Source organism: Sinocyclocheilus grahami, unplaced genomic scaffold (genome assembly GCF_001515645.1).
Source record: "Sinocyclocheilus grahami isolate Dianchi unplaced genomic scaffold, SAMN03320097.WGS_v1.1 scaffold29.1, whole genome shotgun sequence".
NCBI lineage: Eukaryota > Metazoa > Chordata > Actinopteri > Cypriniformes > Cyprinidae > Sinocyclocheilus > Sinocyclocheilus grahami.
In genome coordinates, this window is record NW_015505208.1 from 1,798,793 (window position 1) to 1,814,764 (window position 15,972).

The window sequence follows — 15,972 nt, forward strand, 5'->3', positions numbered from 1 at the left end:
CCCCTAGCCCTTTTTTCCCTTCCTCTTCCTGCTCTCGTATACGCCCCCCCCCCTCCTCCTCAGCGGGCAGAAGAACTGGAATGGGATTATGGGGTAGATGTGGGCTGTTTGTTTGTGGATGGTTCAAAGAGTCATTGGCTCCGTGTAGCCATACAGGAGCGGCTTGAGAGCCCGGGTTAATCTTCCAGAACGTTTGGAGAACTGGAATTAAAATGTAGAGCCGCTACAAATCTATTTTTGTCTTGCATGAAGAGGGTATCTTCTTATAAATTGACATTACCAACCACCTGTCTATTTACCACCCTGAAGTCACTTTTGAATTTATTTTACCTTTGTTGCGAGGACATGCTTTGTTTTGAATCAGATGCCAGGTGTGGAGTACATATGGACATAATCTCTCATGTACTTTCAGACTGACAAATCTGCTCGTGTTTCCAAATCACAATAGCTGGACTCGCTTGTGCATATTTTAGGCAGACACAAGCCTAAGGCACAATGTGTACTCTGTTGTGAGAGATTTCAACAAAGAGTTCGAAGAAAACGCTTGTAATGTTCTATTCACGTCCTCTTTCTTCTCAGGAGACAGTTCCCCGCTTCACCCTCTGTTCCCAAAATCCCATCCTGGCAAATCCCTCTCAAACCCGGATCGCTGTCCAACCCGCCCTCAGTCAACCACACCAACAGCAGTAGCGACATCTCGCCCGTCAGCAACGAGTCGGCCAACTCCTCCCCCGTCAAAGAGGGCAACAGCTCCCAGGCCACCCCGTCCGGCTCGCACTGCCTGAACGGAGACGTGGGCCTGGGCTCCATTCTCCCTCTGGACCTGAAAGACCAGGTCCGTATGGAAGTCCAGGGCGAGGAGGAGAAGAAAGAGGACGATGAGGACGAAGACGAGGATGATGACGTGACCCATGCGGATGAGGAAGACCACCTGAGCGTGCAGACGGAGGACAGGAGAGGAGGCGACGGACAGATAAACGAGCAGGTGGAGAAGCTGCGGCGTCCAGAGGGTGCGGGCAACGAGAGCGAGGTCGATTAGAAAGAAACTCCAGACTTCATCCATCCATTGGCTTCTCTCGGTTTCCTTAGAGTTAATTCAAGTTCTGATATCACACCCTCGTCGCAGTAAAATGGCTACCGTGAGCATAATTTAACACTGTATGAAAGCGGCAGGTGAGGATGTGTTCCTTTCACTGCAGTTCTTTACCCTTTTGACTTTTCAACATGCAAACTTTCAACGTGCAAACCAGAGTGAAGGCACAAACCTTCTGCATGCCTGAACAAGCACAGCAACAGAAATTTCTGGAAAGACGACAAGAGAATTAGGACTTTTTCTTTTGCAATCCATACATTTCCCCAAAATGCTAGCTAGCTGTTTTACTAGAGACTGTAGTACTCCAAAAAAGCCCGTTTAAGTTGTTTCTATGCCATTTCTTTTGTTTTGTTCAGCAGTAAACACTAGTTTACACACAGTCCCAGCATTGTTGGATCAGACCTTGTAATCTGCCGTAGTGAATCAATTCTCCTTCAGTCGTGTAGTACACCGGGCTTCAGCAGTCTGTGTAACAACGAGTGATGGTGGATTTGAGATTTCTGTGGGAGAAAGAAAGAGAGAGAGATCGAAAACGCGTGTGAGAATGCAGACAATGAGGCGAAAGAGAAATGTGTTTGTCTTGGTCGTATCTCTCCGGTCTCCAGCAGGGTAGCTGATTTGGTTTATGAAGTATGTTAATAATCAAATGATCGACAAATAACAGATGTATTAGTTCATGCGGCTTGAAATGTCAAGGAGGCTAAAATCGGAAATCTAATACTGAAAGCCTGTTATATTGTATTATATTACATGACAAACCCTCCAGTCCAAATTATATAGGCCTCCTGCAGTGAATAATCTTAACATGAAACGGTGCTGGGGTTTTGTAATTAAACTGTGTAAAACAATGGATGCTTCAGCGGAGGTGCTGACAGTTGTGCTTTTCTCTTTGGGGGCTTTTCTTTCAGAAAGTCCTGAGAGGATGAAAAAAAAAAAAGATAATTTTTTTTTCCCGTGATGCAAATGGAGAGTAACGTATGAATATTTAACTAATGAAATTACTCACTCACCAGCTGATGAGAAACAAAGCCAGAGAGATCCTGGAGTGAGAACTAGAGTGTCAGATCCATTGTGACATTTTCACTTTTAACAAATGACCTTCAGAGTAACCGGATTACAGCGCAGCCAGGTGAATTGTGGGTCTGTGGCGGCACAATGCGAAGGCACAATGAAAGAGCTCAACTTGTCTGGCCATGTGTGTATGTCTTCTTACTTCCTAGACTAGGGTTGGCTTAACACTAACCCGCACAAGAATAGCATATATTCATATGATACAATGTCAAGAGAAACCGTGTGTTCATTTGATATGCAGTGACTTTTTTTTTCTAAAACTTGGGCATTGATTTGAAAAGCTAAAAATCCAAATGTGAAGTGAACATTAGAGGAATAGTTCAACCCCCAAAACAACAACAACTGTGATTTACTTAAACCTTTATGCGGTCTTTTTTATTTTTGTGGAACACAAAAGGATACATTTTGAAAAAACTGGTCACTATTAACTGTCATTAAATAACTTGTACTCAAAAACTATTTAAAATATAACATTGTTTGTCCCATAAAAAAGGCTGTTTGTAATGACATGAAATTGAACATAACGTGTTTTTTGGTGAACTATCCTTTTAAAGGAATCAGTAAAGTCTGTTTAATCTTGAAAGTAAAAAGCATTTTTGGTGTCAGAAGTGTCATTGCAGAGTTACAGATGAGTTGGCTTTTTAAGTGAGAGGAAGGAAGGAAGACCATCGGCTTCAGAATGAGACAGAGCTTTAGTGTGAGTGTGTGTGCATGTATCAGTTTTGCTTAAAACCACATTCAGGAGTTCCTGCAACTGGCAGGTTATTTCTAGTAGCGTGGCGGCAGAGGCCTTTAAACAACATAGTATGCTAATTTTAGCTAATCATTGTAAAGCCGCTGTGAGGGCTACTGAATTAAACATGATATAAGCTACATATTCTGTGCTTATATCTCTTTTAATATTGCATTCTCATCTCCAACTGTTTTTATGACAGTTTTGTTAAGAATCTACAACCTGCTGCTCAGTTTCAGCAACTCAGTTTAGGGATTTAAGCATTCGTTCTCATTTACGTGAGCTGTGTGTGTGTGCGCGCACGCTGGATCAGTTTTATAAGTAAGCTTACGTCAAAGGTGTGTAACAGTTTGTACAAACTGCACATTGTTGCTGTATGTGGCTCTGTTGATGTTGTTGTTGACACCCTGCCGATATTTGTCTCAGAGAAATTCTGGTATGAAAAGATGAATGTACATAATTGTAATAAATTTGATTTAAAACAAATGTCCTTGTTTATTTTCTGTTGATTTTTTATTTGATCAGGAATAAATTTAACTTTGGTTGCATGGTTTTATTGTAACAAAAATGTGTCCAGATATAAGAAAGGAGGCATAGTATTAATCAATTATTCATTTATGTAAATTATTCATATATAATACATGCATTTACTTTCTGTTCCAAAATAGGCAAAAATTTTGATTATGCAGTTCAGTTTACACAAGTACAAATAATTATTAAATGTAAATTATTTACTTTTTTTTTTTATATATAATTTGCACATTACATGTGATGGTCACCAGCCTAAAAGAAAATGTGGGTAAAGTCTGCATAGCTATGTATTGGATCTTACTCTAAATTTCACATTAGATCAGCATTCTTCTTGGCATTTTCAGTGGACTCTATTAAGTGAATTTCAGTCGATAAACCTTGATCCTAAAGCAGCACTGTTTAAAAAATGTTTAAAAAAAAGGCCCCATTCCACTGTAGTAAGCAATACAAATATTCCATTGCATTATCAAGTTTATGAATTTAATTTGTCTGTCAAGGTCTAAATGATCAATAGCCTTGCACATATTGATGTGGTGTATAAACTTCTCAAAGGTTCGATACCGCATCCCTTTGTAATCCATTAACCTCTCCCCGGAGTTCAGGCCAGGCTCAGATTTATAGGGGCTGCTGTAATAAATGCACTTGTACATCATTTAGTGTCTTATGGGACAAGCAGTGCGATCCTGCCCAGAAAGCCTCTTCCATCCCAATCTCCAACTCTTTGGAGTGGTACTGTAGGTGATGCTCACCGGTCATTTTGGCCCAACGTGACCCATAGTAACAGGTTAAGATGCTGGAAAGCTGGAGCAGGGAACACAAGGAGGCTGTAGTCTTTATGTCCTTTCAGAGCGATGGAAAGAAAGGGTTTTTTTTACAGACACTGAAGGTGTCTCGTGCTTTTGCAGACTCGGGAGCTTCAACCTCATCAGTCGGCTTTACTAAATGGAGTGCGCTCAATAGGCTGCTGCTGTATTGATGTGTGCTGAACTCCATTGTTCTCCTGAACTGAGCACTCAGCAGGTTAGAGGGCTGAGTGTCTCCTTGGATCAATGCAAGGGTTGTTAGCCCTTCCTGCCCCAGGAGGTTCACTGAACACAGCCTGCGCTCACAGCCCGGGGTGCTCATGGAGGAATTGCAATAGGTGACGCCACATCACCTCAAGTCCCAATCTTGATTGTCTTTTGCCATCCGTAGCTTACAGAGCCATTTGGGGGAAATAACCTGCAGAGATCAAGCAACCACTTCTGTGAAATGTAAAATTATGCATTTCAAAAAAAGTGCTTTATGATTATTAGTGAAACTAAATTATTAATAAATTATTTTTATAATAACACTATATACAGGGGTTTACAACTGAAAATGTATTAGAATTATATACATTTTAAAGGTGACATATGAAAATCTGACTTTTTCCATGTTTTAAGTGCTATAAATGGGTCCCTGGTGCATCTACCAACCCAGGAAACGTGAAAAAGCCTTTCTCTGCAAGCTTGTGAAAAAAACGAGCGTGTTAGATTTCGCTCCCCCTGTGACATAGAAAGGGAATGTTATTATAATATTACCATCCCTTAATCTGCAAGTTTCCACCCACGGTGCCACCATTGTGTTTTCACAAGCGACAACGGTGTACCAGTTCTAATGCCATGGCGAAAGCAGTGCAGAGCAGTGGATTTATTGATTTATTTACGCTGTTGCCACACAGATCTAATATAAACATGAGATTTCTTTCCCAGCTGTTTACCTTCACAGACATAACCCAATTTATGTGTTTTTGACAAACTTTAAGACATGAAAGAGAACTTTGTTTAGTACTCGCATGCCGTGTGATAGTTGTTTTCCGTGCGCATGCTTTGGATGTGTGCGCTCCGAAAACTATATCAGAAGTAGTGCTGTCAAACGAATAATCGCAATTAATCACATCCGAAATAAAAGTTTTTGTTTACATAAAATGTGTGTGTACTTTGTTTATTTATTGTGTACATATAAATACACACACATGCATGTATATATTTAAAAAAAAGGTTAAATTTATACATGTAAAATATTTATATATAATATCAATTATATGAATATAAATATATACATGGAAATATTTTCAAAATATGTATGTGTGTGTATTTATATATACATGATAAATATACACAGTATACAAACTTATATTATGTAAACAAAACTTTTATTTTGGATGTGATTAATCGCGATTAATCGTTTGACAGCACTAATCAGAAGTTTCAACTAATATGGCTTAAAATGCATGATTTCAGCGCAATCGACATGATGATCAAAATCGAACACGTTTTTAGCAGAGTCTGTCTATCTATATACAGTATATATACAGGATAAATAAATATATTCGTATTTACTTCTGTATATTCAGACTTATAACTATATATTCTTATTTACTTCTAGATACTTACAATTTACATTTATATATTCAGAGTTATAACTATATATTCATATATTCAGACTTATAACTATATCCTCCTGAGTCCTGACTACCAGGAAAAAAGTGTTTTGTGAATTTAGTATTTTGTCATGTCATTTGTCAGTTACTGTTAGCTGTTAGCTTGGCATTGAAAATGGTCAACATGTGACCGAAACGTTTGCCTTGTTTCATTCAGTAAATTGCTTATATTGTTCTCATCTCGCTTGTGATGCTTTGATGTTTGAGTGTGCGGACTTTTTTCAAGCTCTTCGCCTTTGGGAAACCTTTTTTGGTCTACGCACCTCAGTTGGATTTTTTTGAAGGCGCGGTGAGTCTCTTTAGAGGTCATCGGGACTTTAAAAAGTCCTGTTTTTAAAAAAATAAAATAAAAAGAAATTAATAGACATGAAAAGGCAGAAAACAGTGGGATTTTTGTTTTAATCACAAATCAATTTTCATTTTTCGCCTTTGGGAAACCTTTTTTGGTCTACGCACCTCAGTTGGATTTTTTTGAAGGCGCGGTGAGTCTCTTTAGAGGTCATCGGGACTTTAAAAAGTCCTGTTTTTAAAAAAATAAAATAAAAAGAAATTAATAGACATGAAAAGGCAGAAAACAGTGGGATTTTTGTTTTAATCACAAATCAATTTTCATTTTTATACCAAACTTTATATAAAGATGATTCTCAACAATGTTATGAAAGATATTTAAAAAAAAAAATGTTTTGTGCAAAATGTGTGTAAAATGGCCATAAACGAGTTTTTCCATTATATACAATGTATCTATAAACTGTATCTAATTAGCATATTCATGTGTTTTTGAGGCATAGAATGAACAAATGTGCAATAATAGGAGTAATAATTAGCAAGATTTTCATAATATCTAATATTTAATAGGAATATTGATATTAAAAAATGTCTCTATTCATTTGTTGTGTCTCCCAAAATGTGTAATAAACATGCTTTAAGTCCTGGTGTCCTCTACAGTCATGGCCAAAAGTTTTGGCAGTGACATAAATTTTGTCTTTTGCAAAGTTTGCTACTTAAGCTGTTGTGGTGTTCATTCACATTGTTTCTAGATTATTGTGAAGAGTAATCAGATGCATTTTAAATAACTGTTAAAAGCTTCATTGGCCAAAAAATTTACTTTTCACAAAAAAAACTAATTTCACTGTTTTTTGATCCTGACACAAAATGACCAACTAACATGAATTGACTAATCATGTCAGCAGCACATGTGAAAGTGTGCTGCTTTTCATCACTTTAGTGCTGTCATAAAAATTTGATTGTAAGAGCAGACTGGTTGCTATAAAAGGAGGGAAGAAGCGCTTCCAATCATTGTGTTCTTGTTAGCAATGATTACCTCCAAAGAAACACGTGCAGCCATCATTGCATTGCATCAAAATGGAATCAGATGCATTTTAAATAACTGTTAAAAGCTTCATTGGCCAAAAAATTTACTTTTCACAAAAAAAAACTAATTTCACTGTTTTTTGATCCTGACACAAAATGACCAACTAACATGAATTGACTAATCATGTCAGCAGCACATGTGAAAGTGTGCTGCTTTTCATCACTTTAGTGCTGTCATAAAAATTTGATTGTAAGAGCAGACTGGTTGCTATAAAAGGAGGGAAGAAGCGCTTCCAATCATTGTGTTCTTGTTAGCAATGATTACCTCCAAAGAAACACGTGCAGCCATCATTGCATTGCATCAAAATGGCCTCACATGCAAGGAAATTGCTACAAAGAATATTGCACCTGAAAGAACCATTTACCGGATCATCAAGAACTTCAAGAAGAGAGGTTTGACTGCAGTGAAGAAGTCTTCAGGACGTCCCAGAGTGTCCAGCAAGCACCAGGACCGTCTCCTCCTGAGGAGTCAGCTACGGAATCGTGTCACCAGCACTGCAGAGCTTGCTCAGGAATGGCAGCAGGCTGGTATGAGAGCATCTGCATGCACAGTGAGGCCAAGACTTTTGGACAACAGCCTGGTGTCAAGAAGAGCAGCAAGTCAGGATTTGGCCCAGAAGATAATATCCAGCATGCCAGAGCCAATTGCAGAGGTTGTGAAGAATAAGATTCAACACTGTAAATAATGACTCATTATGTTTGTTTGTTTTTTGCCAATAAAAGCCTTTAAAACGTATGATATGCTTATTGTTTTTCAGTATACCATAGAAACGTGGAAAAATAATCTATAAATACTGAAGTAGCAAACTTTGCAAAACACAAAATTTATGTCACTGCCAAAACTTTTGGCCATGACTGTACAGTGGACATGTATGAGATCGATGTCCTGTTTCATAACAAAAGGTCATATTTTGATTTGAAACCCCATAATATTTTCCTGAGATGTTGATTTATGACAATTTAAAAATTAGACAGATTTAAATGATAATTACAAAATATTATATTTCAATAAGGGTGTTACACTTGATCACTAAATGAATGTCAGCCATTTTTAAAGACCAAGGAGAGGGAGTGGTCATGGTGAAACATCCAATCATTTAGTATCTCTGAAAAGCCCTGAATGTGCTCTGTACAGGACATCCAGACTTAAAACTGTGACATGTACTGACTCCGAGAAATCACTAAAATATAATGTCCTCTACAGAGGACAAAACTCCATAGCTGGTAGTCAGGAGTATATATTCAGATTTACATCTATATATTCACAATTTACATTATATTCAAAATTCACATTTACATATTCAGATTTACTTCTATATATTCAGATATGTAACTGAATATACACAAAATTTATGTCACTGCCAAAACTTTTGGCCATGACTGTACAGTGGACATGTATGAAATCGATGTCCTGTTTCATAACAAAAGGTCATATTTTGATTTGAAACCCCATAATATTTTCCTGAGATGTTGATTTATGACAATTTAAAAATTAGACAGATTTAAATGATAATTACAAAATATTATATTTCAATAAGGGTGTTACACTTGATCACTAAATGAATGTCAGCCATTTTTAAAGACCAAGGAGAGGGAGTGGTCATGGTGAAACATCCAATCATTTAGTATCTCTGAAAAGCCCTGAATGTGCTCTGTACAGGACATCCAGACTTAAAACTGTGACATGTACTGACTCCGAGAAATCACTAAAATATAATGTCCTCTACAGAGGACAAAACTCCATAGCTGGTAGTCAGGAGTATATATTCAGATTTACATCTATATATTCACAATTTACATTTATATATTCAGACTTATAACTATATATTCAGATTTACATCTATATATTCACAATTTGTATATAATTATTTCTTGTTTGGCACCTCATACAATTTATGTGCGTGTGTATATATATATATATATATATATATATATATATATATATATATATATATATATATACATACTCATACATTAGCATGCTGTATACTGTACATGTGTGTAGAATTGTTTGTATCATTTATATCATTTTATAATTTATTGCAATTTAATCTCAATTTCTTTGTAATTTCATCATAGAGCTCTAGGGGGTTGGGAAACCTTGCGTTTGAAAGTACTTTGTGCTATATGTGCTACTAATAAAACTAAAGAAACACTTTTAACACCCTTAAACATAACTTTCATCACTTTAGTGCTGTCATAAAAATGGAACACATTCCATATTAAAGATATCAGGCGATACCAGTCATACCTATCTTTATTTTTAACAATAGCACAGCAGGTGCCCCGTTAAAGCAGTATCCCTGGACACAAGCCCAGTCGCAGGGGCAGAAAACCTCTCCAAGTTCTCTCAGCTTTGCATGAGAAAGGTCAAGCCTAATTCTACAGGGATGGACCGGAGGGGTGACTTCCTCCTTCCGTCTCAGATAAGATAAGCAGGAGCGCATGCAGTGCTGCATGTGTAGGAGGGAGCCTGTTTGATGTTGTGCTAATGTGGGTCCAGACCTCTGGAACACCACTGGGTATCCTACACTCAAAGGGAATCCGCTGATGGACAGATGGTAGCACGCACCACGGGACGCTCATGCTCTATGCTGATGGAGTCGGCTGCGTGCGATGTTGCGCTTCAGCCTGCAAAACACAGAGTCTGGTTTCCATCATGGTGCTGCGAGACCCTTGGGCACACACTTTGGAAGCCCTCTTATCTAAACTTTAAGCAGCAAGGTTAATTTGGCTTTAAAAAAATCAAAATGGCGTCTTTAGAGTCAACTATAAGGAAAATAACCAAAAACTCACAATGCATGAAAAAGCCCCAAAAGTGTATGTGCCACAATATTCCAAAGAATGAAAAGTTGCACAAAAAAGCTGAACAATATAAAGATGAAAAAAGATGTTTCAGAACAGCAAATGTTTCAGTCATAACATGACCTTATCTAATTACAATGCCAAGTGCAAGAGTCATCTTATTAAAAAAAAGATCACATGGTTCTTTGTCACCTGATATATGTGATGTAAAAATATATGTATTGATCATGTGATTTATACAAAATTCTATATGACTAGTGAAAACTGCAAATCTCAACAAACTGGAAACATACAGAATTCACTCTTGGACCTGGCAAGAGAAGAAGGTCATGCTGTGACCAAAACAATTACCGTTCCTCAGTGAAGTTGTATTTATTTATTTTTTCACATTTTCTTTTTGTTGTTGTCTTTTTTCATCTTCATAGTGTGGGAGTCTTTTTTGCAACTTTCATCTTGTATCGAGTGACTTCCTTAGAGTTTTTGCCTTGATATTAAAAAAAATATATATATATACAGTGGGTACGGAAAGTATTCAGACCCCCTTAAATTTTTCACTCTTTGTTATATTGCAGCCATTTGCTAAAATCATTTAAGTTAATTTTTTTTCCTCATTAATGTACACACAGCACCCCATATTGACAGAAAAACACAGAATTGTTGACATTTATGCAGATTTATTAAAAAAGAAAAACTGAAATAACACATGGTCCTAAGTATTCAGACCCTTTGCTCAGTATTTAGTAGAAACACCCTTTTGATCTAATACAGCCATGAGTCTTATTGGGAAAGATGCAACAAGTTTTTCACACCTGAATTTGGGGATGTGTATATATATATATTAGTATAGTATAATATAAATCTGTATTTGTGTTGTAGGGGGAAAAAACATACTCCAGCTGAAGGTGGTGTCTTGCTCTAAAAGTTAAAAGAGGTTTGACAGACTGCACTTCTGGGAGCTGGAGTTGAGGTGAAAATGGGCCACGGTCACGTGAGAAGGCCTGCATAAGACCTAGTGGGCTAAACCCATGTGCAACAAAGCCCGCATAGTCATAAAGCACTTTGTCATCACTTATATGATTGTTCAATCGAGCAGGATTGCATTTCGCCCTGCTGTGTGGCTGCTGTCACTTGATGTTCCTCTGGCCCTGTTTCAACTCTAAATGGAACAAATACTGCTGCCGCTGCCGTCGTCCTCATGCGGCAAGCACTGTGGCTCTGGTGGTCAAAACAGTGTCACGTCTTGCAGAGGGTGGGGTGTGAATAACAGAAAGAGGGAGGAAAACAATAGCATGCTGTAAAAGAGAAGAATAATTCTCCAGGGAGCTGAGAGCCCCTGGAAGTGGTAATACTGGAGACAATATTTATGAATTGGCCTGTAATGAGCCATCAGCTGCATGGCGGATATGAGTGCGCCACCGGAGAAAAATGCCCTTGTCCTACACGGACCAGGGAGAGCATCCGTGTTATAGTGGGTAGAATGGATTATCTAGGGTTGCTTGGTGAGGATTTGGGACTGCAGGCAGTGACGGGGCAACAGGTGCGGCCCTCGCCGAGGTTTGCAAATTAGACAAATTGCATGCGCGGCACCTGAAAGACGCCAGAGGCTCTGAGGAGGAAGCGAAAGCAAAGCTTGACCTGGCACTGACTCTCCGTTCGCTTCAGATAGGATTCGCTCGTCCTTCCTTATCGCATCTTTCTCGGTGGTTTACTTTCCACATGCAAATGCGGACTACAACCCTGGGAGGATGTGCTGGATGACACTGACGTGCTCCCATGTGCTGCTCTAACTCAGCGCCTAAACCAACAGAGCTGCTTTTAGCTTAGAGCAGATAGTTTATGCCTTAATTAAGACGATGAATACCACTGCTAACTTCCTCATCACGGTACCTGTGTAATTACACCAGCTCTGCTATATCCTGGAGCACAGCTCTTAATGACTGTGGAATAAGTAAGATGTCTGATGCCTGGAGAAATAACTAAGACTCTTGTACAGCTGGAGGGTTGCTCTGTCATTAACGTGTTTATTAAAGACTGTTTAGAAATGTGCTGCTTGCATAAAATGCTGTGTGCTTTGAAACCGTGCTAAAATGTTAAGAGACCCAATGTGAGGTCACAAATGCTGTTTTGTATAGATTTCACGGCCCTCAAATGTGGATTTGCACCAAAAGCAATATGTGTTACGTAGTGTTCTAACCACATGCAGCACCATTTACGTCATTCTTGGGAGCTCTGCCCACCACAAAATCTCATTAGTCCAAAAACCTGCAATCACATAACTGTACATTAGACATCAAATATCTTCTGATTGGCTGTGATAGTGTGGCGTAGCTCAGCAGTTTCATGTTTAGTGTGCGCAGACAAATTACTTGTCGCTGGAAACATGTCAAAGACTGTTAGACTCACAAACAGATTTAGATTTGGTGCTTATTTTAAATTGGCCAAAACCATCCATTCAGATATAAAGGCTGCTTCTGACTGACATGTTTAACCTCACACTTCACTGGAGCGTAAGTGTCATTCAGGAGATAGTATTTCAAGAGGGTGGGTCAAACGTAAATGTAAACATTACTTTACTTACAACTATCTGCCACAAATTCTTAAATTTCATTCAAAGTTTTCATGTCATGAACACAGACTTCTTTCTTTGTCTCTAAAATTATATATATATTTTTTCCTATTAGATTGTTCTTTTTAATGGCAAACTAAGTACATGTGTTTACCTCATTTAATTCTATGTAAAAAAATAAATAAATAAAAAGATACATTTTAAAATATTTATTTTGTACAACTATTATACTTTATATATTTACTTATTATTTTAATAAAATAAATCAAATACATTATTTTTTATAACATGTTTAAATAATTGTTTCAAAACATAATTTCATGTCATAGACTTTTTCCCTCCACAGGTAAGTAGGGGGGTGATATATTAGAGCTGTTAGAAATTGTGTTATGGTACACTCTAAAAAAATGCGGGGTTGTTTCAACCCAACTTTGGGTCAAATATGGACTAATCCAACTTTTGGGTTAAAAATTGTATGTAAAAATTTAACCGAACGGTTGTGTTAGTCCATATTTGACCCAAAGTTGGGTTGAAACAACCCAGCATTTTTTAGAGTGTATGTTTTGAAATTTAGAAATTGAGTTATGATATTTGCCTGAATATGTATTTTTCCCCCTCAGTATGTTCATTTTAATGCCAAAGTAAATGTGTTTACCTAATTTTATTCTATGTAAATAATTATATATTTTAAATAATAATTATATTATTTATAGCCTACAGATATTATTTCTATCATATTAATTTATTTACTTTAATAAATATAACTTTAAATTATAATATATACGCTATATATAAACTTTTTTCCCACTTCAAACACTTTATTATTAGTATCAGCACAATCTTTCCAATCTTCACCTCTTCCATTCTGCAAATATCACATTGCTGATGTATTGGGTATTACATGACAGTATTTTAAGTGTGTGGAGTGAGGAGACCAGTGTGTTATCAACCATCACCATAATGTGAAAGATTAGCACAAGCCTCGTCCCACCTGTTTTCACTTTTCTTTTCATAAATGCCGCAGCTGCTGCACAAAGCAAGGCATTTTAAAAGCTCTTATTTACCTTGACCCGCTTCACAAGGATGCACTGGGAGATTCTGTCATGTCCTTATGGCCATCATGCAAACATGCTGTAGTGTCAGAGCAGAACTGCGGAGAACTGCTGAATGTCATCATATCCTGTGTGGTTCATCAAAAGAGCTGCTTTTCTAATTGTCTTTGTTCCCTCTCAATCAAGTCTGATTTAAGAGTCAGTTAAATGGACGAAATTGGTAACTGGCTTTTATTTCTCCCTCCCTCTCTTCTTTCATTCAATAAGGTTCAATTTGAAAATGGTCTGGTTTGTATCCTAAATATATGATCATCACACTGTGTGCAGGTGCTCCCAATCACAAGAAGCAGTGCACACACACTGCGACAATGTGAAACACCGCGATTTATCGCTTGCATTTGCGTGATGTTTTCCAGCGTTGATTGCCTGGACGTGTGATTTCACAGGGCCACGTCTCCATCTGTATACACCATTTTCTCTAAGTATTGAACATTTTCATCTTTCTTCAATACAAGCTAATTGGATTAAGTTTGAGCAATATTCATATTGCGGCGCATTGTGGCCCTGCGTGGCAGCTCTGTTTTATGGCTCCGGCGCGTGCTGTCAGCCGTGTGTTCCTGCCGTCATCAAGGAGCTAAGGACCACATCAACCATCTCAGCTCATTCACAGCAATCCTGCTGGGCTTTCCCCCGCAAGAAAACCGACCAATTCTCTGTGGAATCCTGCTAAATTAACCAAATTTACAGCTTAGCACTTAAGGATCTCCTTAGTTGGTAAGTAAATGGCCCTCGCTGGCGTGCGCGCGTGCGAGAGTAATGCCTTGTTGCTCCCAGTACTCTCTTTCTGGAAGGAGTCGTAAAGAGTGCTCCAGAGATGGCTGCTCAGCCTTTAAGCAAACTGCGTGTAATCTAACAGCTCCCAGCCCGAGTGCCAAAGTCGGCTAAAACAGTTTTTTCATTATTTCCACATATTTTCAGTCCAGTGATGATTAATCCTTGCCATGATTAGAGAACGCGCTGTAATCAGGCCCGCACAGAATCTGCGAGCACTACAAATACACACGAAATTGGAGCGTCCAAGCTTCACAAAATATTACACATCCCCGCATTTTTAAATTGTTTGGTTAATTTGATATAGCCTACTTTCAGCCAGAGGCGCTGAGAAAGGCTTTGAAGTGGAAAGGACTGTACACTCTTAAAAATAAAGGTGCTTCAAAAGGTTCTTCAAGCGATGCCATAAAAGAACCATTTTTGGTTCCACAAAGAACCATTCAGTCAAAGGTTCTTTAAAGAACTATATATTTCTTACCTTTTTATAATCTGAAGAACCTTCTTTCACCACAAAGAACCTTTTGTGAAACAGAAAGGTTCTTCAGATGTTAAAGGTTCTTTATGGAACCATTTAGACAAAAAGGTTCTTCTATGGCATCGTGAAGCACCTTTATTTTTAAGAGTGTAGTGATGTCACGACCTGCCCGTCTCAGCTCATGAATATTAAGTTGTTTCAACTTGACATTGTATTTGTATCAAATACATATATAAATGTACAGATCAAATTACAAACAAATTGTTTGCAAACAAACTCCTCGTCCTACCAATAAGAGTGTTGTTAAAATGGCGGTTTGATAACACTATAATAATTTCATTTATTTATTAATTTTTTTACAATTAACATGAACTAACAATGAGAAAAGACCCATTTAGTGTCAATTTCATAATACATTATTAAGATCAAAAGTTGTATCTGTTAATATTATTTTATTTGACCTGAGCAAACATGAACCAGCAATGAAGTTTTATTTTTTAGGTTGTACTTTATTTGACTGTAGCCTTGTTACAATGTAATTATACAATTAAGTAGGCCTACTGAGTAATATTAATTAAGTAGGGTATACATGTACTTGCTATATGGTTAAGGTTAGGATGAGGGTTTGGTTTAGGGTAAGTTGCATGTATTTATGCATAATCTATTGTTATTACTGTTGTAAGTATATGTAATATGTGTAACAGTGACACTGTCAAATAAAGCGTTCCTTATTTTTGTTAACTAAAGATTGATAAGAAATACTGTAACAAATGTATTGCTCACTGTTAGTTAATGTTAGTTAATACATTAACTATTTTTGGCTAATGGAACCTTATTGTAAAATGTTACTTTATATAAATACAATTTTTGCAGATTCTTACTGGGTTTTTATACATTTTATAATTGTTTAAAATTATAATTTAAAAACAAAAACATATTTAAATACCTATAACAAGGGCATTTTGTGTCCTTGTATTGTG

General features: G+C 37.4%; 1 pseudogene; it reads left to right on the forward strand.

Moving 5' to 3' along the window:
* LOC107570732 (peroxisomal membrane protein PEX14-like) overlaps positions 1-3,383 on the forward strand; it is an 83,676-nt pseudogene extending 80,293 nt beyond the window's left edge.
* Positions 3,384-15,972: the final 12,589 nt, after the last annotated feature.